This window comes from Anopheles aquasalis, chromosome 2, assembly GCF_943734665.1.
Source record: "Anopheles aquasalis chromosome 2, idAnoAquaMG_Q_19, whole genome shotgun sequence".
In the NCBI taxonomy this organism is placed as follows: Eukaryota; Metazoa; Arthropoda; class Insecta; order Diptera; family Culicidae; genus Anopheles; species Anopheles aquasalis.
The window spans coordinates 46485001-46492500 of record NC_064877.1 but is presented as its reverse complement, the minus strand read 5'-3'; the positions used below and the strand labels follow the sequence as shown (position 1 = coordinate 46492500).

Here is a 7500-nt window from a genome sequence, read left to right as displayed (position 1 = left end):
ATTACGGTCACCTTTCCCGAGAGGACACTAGACGACGCGACGAGGAGCGAAAAGCAATTTCAGCAAACTAGTTATCTCGCCCCCTTTTTTCTTATCACCGTCCGTCCGTCCGTCCGTCCGTCCGCCTGTCTGTCTGTCCGTCAGTCATCATCATCATCATCACCATCATCGTCACCGGGTCCCGGAGTGGCGGTTCGGACGCTTTCATGCCTCATTTCAGGCCAGCGGACCCAGGACCCTTGGTGGTCTCGGTGTTTCTGGTGGCCCGGTGGCCGAGGGGAAAACAAATGCCCGCTCATTTGCATGACCACCGCCTGCCAATCGGCCGCCTGATTAATGAGGTGCGTGTAGTGATAAAAATAAAAATTAATCTTCCCCTCGCACGCCACTGCCACCGCTCAAAACCAATTCTCTCTCCGATCGAGCTCTGATCGACGAGCTCTGATCGAAGGGCTGATGGCCGCGCCGGTGCTGCTGGTGGTGCCAGTGGTGTGTAATTTTCCTCACTTCATGTCGAGTTCCCTTTACATAAATGGAAGAAACAGGCAGAGAGGCAGAGAGGCAGAAGCAGAAGCAAAGAGAGAGAGAGAGCGCGTTGTTGTTGATGATGGTGATTGCTTCCTTTGCAATCATTGTCAGGATCGATTTAGTTTTCGATCGAACCCTGCGATCGACGCCACGAAACCGGTACAACATTGTATACTAGAGATCGCGATCCAGTAGCACCAACGCCGTCGATTCCAGCGAAAGCGGATTAAGCAACGACGTCGGATCGTTGCCTGGATCGACTCCGTGGACTGGCGGTTCCCAATTTTTCATCTTCAGCTCGCGGCCAACAACATGTGGCAGGGAGACGGCGGGTTTTCGACGGGTCCACGCGTTGCCGTGAATTCAAGATGGCTCCACCTCGCGATCATCGCGGTCGAGAGCGAGTCGTTGGGGAGATGGTCACACAAGGCGTGGCCTAAATGGCTCGGAAACACGAAAGAAGGTGATCCCCCGGGAGGGGGCTTAGGGGCTTAGCAGAGGGGCAGGGGGGGGGACACACAAGGGGTCTTAAGATGCTGAGCTGTCGGTGGACGACGCCTGGAAGAAGAAAATGGAAGAAACCAAGAGCCAGCGCGCTGCGGCTGCGTCTTCGTGAACGAGCAGCAGGTGAATCCACCGTTAGGTGCTTCACCATCTAGTCCACCACCACCGGCGCGGATTGCAGCCAAACAACATGAGGAAGATGCCATCGGATGGTCGCTCCCACGATTCCCGGACTCCCGCGGCCACGTTTCTCGAACTTTTGTTTTATTTCGTTGGAATTTCCCTTTTTAAGATGGCGCATTGGGAGCTCTACCTTACAAAGAAGTAACCTAGCAACTGAAGAGCAGTAGGCCGCATTAAACAACCACCGAAATGGTCACTCCGTGGTCCACAAAATCTGACCCCTTCTGGGCCAGTTCCAGGGCAACCGAAACGAATGTGGTCTGCAACTGCAACCAGACCCCGTCCCGTTGTTGACTGATGGGCACGTCGCTCGTCGCGGTGCAAAACCGTTAATTAGAAGCAGAAATGCGAACACGTTGCCCACCGCCAGTGGACGCCATTTTGTTATTCCAACGGCAGCCCGGGCAGTCCGGGTGGGTTCGAATTCCCCGAAAGAAAAGAAGAAAACAAAAAACAATAGCAGCAACAAACGAAAAAGGGGAAACAAAAGTAAAAATAAAAAGCCCCCGAAAACCTGAAACCCAAAACAGAAGAGGAAACGCTTTGCGCGGACCGCGATCAAGGTGATCGTGTATCCCGGAGCAGGATGTGTGGAGGAGGTGGCCAACGCAGCAAAGGTGCTCTCCTGAGGTGCCTTTTCCACACACACAGAGACGCACAGACGGGGAGGGGAAGCTCGTCTACAAAAAATCGAAGAACGCTAAATTAAAATTTATGTCCGCTCGGTGTATATTTATGCTCGTCTTTGGTCGCTTGGTGGACGCTAAACTTTTTTTTCTGTGTGTGGACGCTTTACATTCCCGTTGCCTCGTTTTTTTGGGGGTGGAGGACGGGGCTCAGGGGAGAAAAACTCGGCCCGGTTTGTGGCCAGCGTCTCGGTGCCGTGTCTCGGGGCTGCACATTCCGTTCCGTTCCGAATGGCGACGCTTCTAAGGCGCTTCGTCACAGATGTCATATTAAGGGCGGCCCTAAATGTTGTCACGCTTGTCACGCATTGTCATGGTGGGCATCATGGACGGAGCAGAAAGAAAATTCCTTCATTTTTCCCCGTTGGCCGTTCGCTGGGTTCTTCCTTTTTCCTCCGTGGCATCCTTGACTGTTCCTGGAACTCTGGGCCACAACACACATACACCCTGTGGCCACTTTCCAAGCCCCTGGCGAAGGTTGTTTGTTTTAAGGGGCTACCGGAGACGAATCGATTCCCTCGGACAAGGTAGAGAAGGAGAGAGGAGAGAGGAGAGAGAGAGAGAGAAGGTCCGTCCGGGTGTTTGGCGTCGATTCGTTACGGCGTCTAAATATTTGGAAGCTTTTAGACGCACCAAGCGACCACCGATGGCCAGGACGGTGGGATGGCCAGGACGGAGCGGGAAGAAACCTTGAAGAAGGAACTGCGACGTCCCGTGGTGCGGAAGCGTGACATTTGCGTGACGCTTTCGGGGATCGACCGATCGACCGAGAGATCCGCTCGGAAATCGATTGAACGCAGTCCAGTGACTTTGTTCCGCCCAGGCTCAGTGGTTTGACTTCCGAGGAGATGTTGTGGTCCAGCATCATCACCACCAACAGCAGTAGCAGAAGAAGAAGAAGAGGATCGGCTCTGGTCACATAGACTCACCGGATGCCCGGTAGCCCCCCGGGCGTTAGTCAATGTTTGCGGCCCCGCTTTTCAGGATATCTGTCCGACCACCGCCTATGGGGTTTGAATGGAAAATTTACACTCGATCGTTAATTTTTCCCCTTCGTTTGTTCGTCCAAGTGTGGAACTCGGGAGTGTGAGAGCATTTTCCATCGCCTAATTATGTTTGCCAAGTCGTTTGGCGTGGTCCCGTTTCCTTTCCCATTCCTCGGCTCTTGTCCCCGGGTGACCTCGATGATTTACTCTCGCAATTAGCACCGAAGACGACGACTGGACGCTCCTGTGGCCAAGCAAGTCCTGAATGGAGGACGCACCGTCCATTGTGAGGGCCATTGTGGCCGCGCCACCTAATACCGTGGTAAACAGACGGCCATACGGCTCACGGTCGCTGTTGTGGCGCTCTGATGGACGCTAATTGGGCAGCCATTTGTTGGTCATTTTGCATCCGGGAGTACGCCGGACCATGCCGCGTGGGTTCATGATGGCCTGACCGGAGTGTAGGCGCTTCAGGGCACGGGTTTGGGGGCGATTTTTTGGAAGGAGGCTAATGGGATTTCAATCATAAAGTGTCCACCGTGCGGTCAACGGTCGCGGATTACGCTCGGACACTCAACGCTCGGAAAGTGGGCCGCCGGGAATGTCAAAATATTTTCAGTCAAACAACAAAAGGTCGTCCTTCAGTCGTCGTCCGGACACCTAATCGCCGGAGCACGATCCACGATAGCTTAAATGGAATGGTACCGCTTCCAAGCGCGGTCAACCGGCTGACGTGTGCGACAAATTCCTCTTTTCGACTTTAAAAGACCTTAAACGATGGGGGGGGGACCCGGGAACGGGATCGGGCGCGCGCGCGCGCACACGCGGGATGATAAATGGATGCCCACGGAGTCAGAGGGCTGCCATTTGTCAGGCCCTGCTAGCTGATCGGACCCGGTAGTTGCCGGAGCGGCCCCTGAAGCCACAAATCTTAAAGACCCTTCCAAGACGGATCCGGCGACCAGTGTTGTCGCCGGTTGTGTTTTGTGTTCTTCGTCGCTTCGCTTCGCAATCGCTGTCGCTGTACGTTGGCGTCACCGGTGTTTGGCGGACGGGCGGAGGCATAAAGGCGACGAATTAAAAAGAGATAAGTATTAAATTACATCGCATTAATATATAACTCACTTGTTTGGTCCCCCAAACTTTCCACGACATCTAGTGAGCTTCGCGTCTGGTGGTAGTCAAGGAGACCCAACTCAGAGCCGCAGCCAAAAGTGGCAGAACAGAACTGGAGACCTTTTTTTTGTTGATGATGTGCGAGCATAAGCAGACCGCGAACGCACCACGGAACCCTCGACTCCAACTCTGCGCCAAGGATTAACCTCTGTGACACCGACGACGACAGAGTGTCTCTTTGCGCGAGATGTCGTAAGCTGTCATAATTTACTTCAATCGAGCAACACCTTCGGTCCCTCAAAAGAGAGGGAGAGCATATATGTGTCTGTGTCTTTGGGCGCCTCCTCGACATGATTGATGGCCCACCCCAGATTCCCGGGAGCCAGCTTCACAGGAAGTTAGATGCGCGAGGGAGAGAGCGAAACGGGGAGATCGATTGTGATTAAAATGTAATCTTATATAATACGCGCAACTGTTCGCAATCGGCCAAGCGGGCTGGCCTTTCCTCCGCTTCGCCTGAAACTCGAGAGAGCTAGGAAGCTAATCATCGGAACACAAGTGGCCGTCCCGGTGTACATCCCGGTGTATCACCTAACGGTGGTATCGATGATTACAATCGCCGCAGCAGCAGCAGCAGCAGCAGCAGGAAGAGGAGCACATCGACGACGGTGCGTACCGGTTGCCGGGATCAGGTTTCTCAGCATCGACCGACCGGATGATGTTTGATCGATGGATTGATCTCTGGCCTATGCGCACAACTACCCAGACGACCTCCCGTGAGCCGTCATCATCATCATCGCCTTCGTCGTCGTGGTGGTGTACGGTGGCGCACTTGAGGCAGGTTAGGGCGACTTTTGCGCCTGACTGCCATTTTCATGCCGACAGCCACTCGCTGCTGCTGCTGCTGCTGGTGCTACAGCATTGAATGGCAGCATGGAATCCTTAGAAGCGTGTGCCGCGCCATCGAGCGCCACGTCGATACTGACGAAGGTACACGAACGCGGAAGCCACCAGCCAGTGAGTGAGCAAGCGAGGGAGCGAGAGAGAGCGAGAGAGCGGAACCTGGTGCGAGGATCAGTATCCGGAGGATACGCGTAATAGGATACCCATGCCGGACGGCGATCGATATCGATAACCGAGAGAGATCTGATGCCGATATTGCCGCCACCTTGGGCCCCACGGAGCACAGTCGCTTGTGGTCTCCGTTCGCTGCCGCTTCTTCTTCTATTCCCCCTTTTTGTGACCTCTTCTCCACCGTCGGCTGACGATCAAGAATGCGACACATTTTTGTGGTCACCGATCGGTCCTTTTTTGGAGGGGACCCACCGTTTGGTGCCCACATGGTGGACATGATACCAGGAGCTCGGAGGAGGAAGACAGAGGACGAACACATCAAAAACCCTGAGTTGAACGAACGACATCCGGATCATGTGAAGCTCCGGAGTAGATTTGGAGTTTTTAATTTTTTTGCTCTGCACCAGCAGCATAAGTGATGGTCCGAAAAGCTGCGGCCAACTTGCAGCACCGTGAAGCAACTTTGCATCGCACGTCGTCGACCGGGGGCGAGCAATTGCGCCGCACCGAGCCACTGGTTCCATTTAAGTCTTATTTATGAGACAGCAGACCATCCAATGGTCTAGCACTGCGGTGCAGAGGGGTTTGCTCAAGAGCCGCACACTGGCTGGCTGGCTGGCTGGCTGGTTGGTCGGCGAGCTGATCCCGCAGATCGCGTGCTGTGCAGCGGGAGCCACTCTGCTTGTAAGTACATGTGTCACTGTGCGCCACCAGTGACAGGAGACGCGAGCTTAATGTCACCAATAAATGTTTTTTGCTTGTCTCGCCGCTCGAAGCGCAACGAATGTCCGCTGCCGCTCTTCACGTGATTCTTCGCCTTTGGCCGCCCGAAGCCTGTGCTAATCTGTGCGGTAGAGGTGCGCACCTACCTTTAATCGGCTCTGGGGCTTCCCTTTTCGGTGCCATTAAACCTGCTCACAATTACAAATTACATAAACATTTGAATTCCTTCTTCTCGCGGGCTGCACCACAGACCCACACGCTGGACCCAGCCAGCATGACAAATCGCGCTCTTCAGGTGGCCTGAGGGGCCGGAGGGCCAGGGGGAGAAGCGAAACCAATCTCAACGAACTCGCCCCGATCCTCGTACGGCAACGAACGATCGAGACCGACGGGTCGAGATCTCACGGTGCCGGCCATCCCTTGTTCCCCTAAAGACTCTCGCCAGGTCTGGAGAGCGGCCTTTTGGCCATTGTTCCCACTACAGATACACACATAAGACCTCCCCCCCCCCTCGCCACCTCTCGTTATCTGTATCCCGTTGTCGGCAGTTGCCGTCGTTACCGCGAACAAGATCGATCGATCGCTCGAATCGTTCGAAGCAACAACCATTGGAACACTGTCCGGGGTAGGAGAGCGCGCGCGCACCGCTTTTACATTCGCCATCGCGATCGTTCGCGATCTCCTTCTCCAGTTGGCCCCAAACACGAAACCACCGGGCTCGATCGAACACGACGTGCGCACACGTTTGGTAGATCGTTGGCCGCGCGATAGGAAATTGCTGTTTTCCCTGTGTTGTCGAGTCGTGTGGTTGTTTTCCGCGCAGCGCCATGTTTGCTCTCCGGTGTCTCGGGGTGCGTTCCTCAGTTCCGAGGTGCTCCGTCCGGGCATTCCATTCGAGTGAGCATTTCATGGGGTGGGTTTGCTGCTGACTAACCGTGTAGCGGGTGTTGCTTTCATGGGGTGGGATGAGTAAGGGATGTCAAGATGTCGCCCCTTGCACATGATTCAGCTTCCAGAAACCAGAAGAAGAGTGGGGTTTATGAGTTGGCGCTTCAGGTATGCTATTGTTTCAGGGAAGTAGCACAATAGAATAAGCGATTTGTCGGTCGGGAATTTGAACATGGATGCTGTGCCGACGAAATGGGTAATTTAAAGCCTCTGGTGGAAGACACTTTCCCGAGTTTAAAGCGCAAGTTGCACAACTGTCAACGGAGTGGCAACACAAACCACCATACGCGGCCAGCATTTATTGTTTTATGAAATGTTTGTTTTCCCTTTTGTTGCCTGCTCTCCAGGGACGGGGCGGCACTGCCTCTTTTCTCTCTGATCACCATCGCCACTGCCGCCGCTGGCTTTTATAGTAGATCATTATATCATTTTGAGAGTATTGTTTTCATTCGGCATTCACGCATGCAGTGGCCTGATGGTGGCCCGTCGTCGGTCAGACCAGATTCTCTTCGCCACAAACAAAGTTGAACTGTGGGGCTTTGTCTCAAGTTCATTTGACCATCGAGCCCCCCCCCCCCCCAAAATGCCGCCTCGTCTCTTCGTCTTTCCCTAATTAGCGCCTTATAAAGGCGTTTGGGCGGCCACCGTGAGTCCGTGAAGGCTGGTGCGCACGGCTGGTTTTGCGCGGCATTCAAGAGGACGGCCTGAGGCAAACTTTACAACCGTATTAACTAATGCCTCTTATAGGTTTA

The 7500-nt window shown here is 54.2% G+C and overlaps 2 protein-coding genes across 3 annotated transcripts in view; both read right to left on the bottom strand.

The window, feature by feature from the left end:
- The window catches only part of LOC126573125 (protein hedgehog), a 206355-nt gene that overhangs the window by 6366 nt on the left and 192489 nt on the right, over positions 1 to 7500 (bottom strand). The gene's annotated exons all lie outside the window — the stretch shown is intronic.
- The window catches only part of LOC126573143 (uncharacterized), a 197868-nt gene that overhangs the window by 109448 nt on the left and 80920 nt on the right, over positions 1 to 7500 (bottom strand). The window lies entirely within an intron of this gene.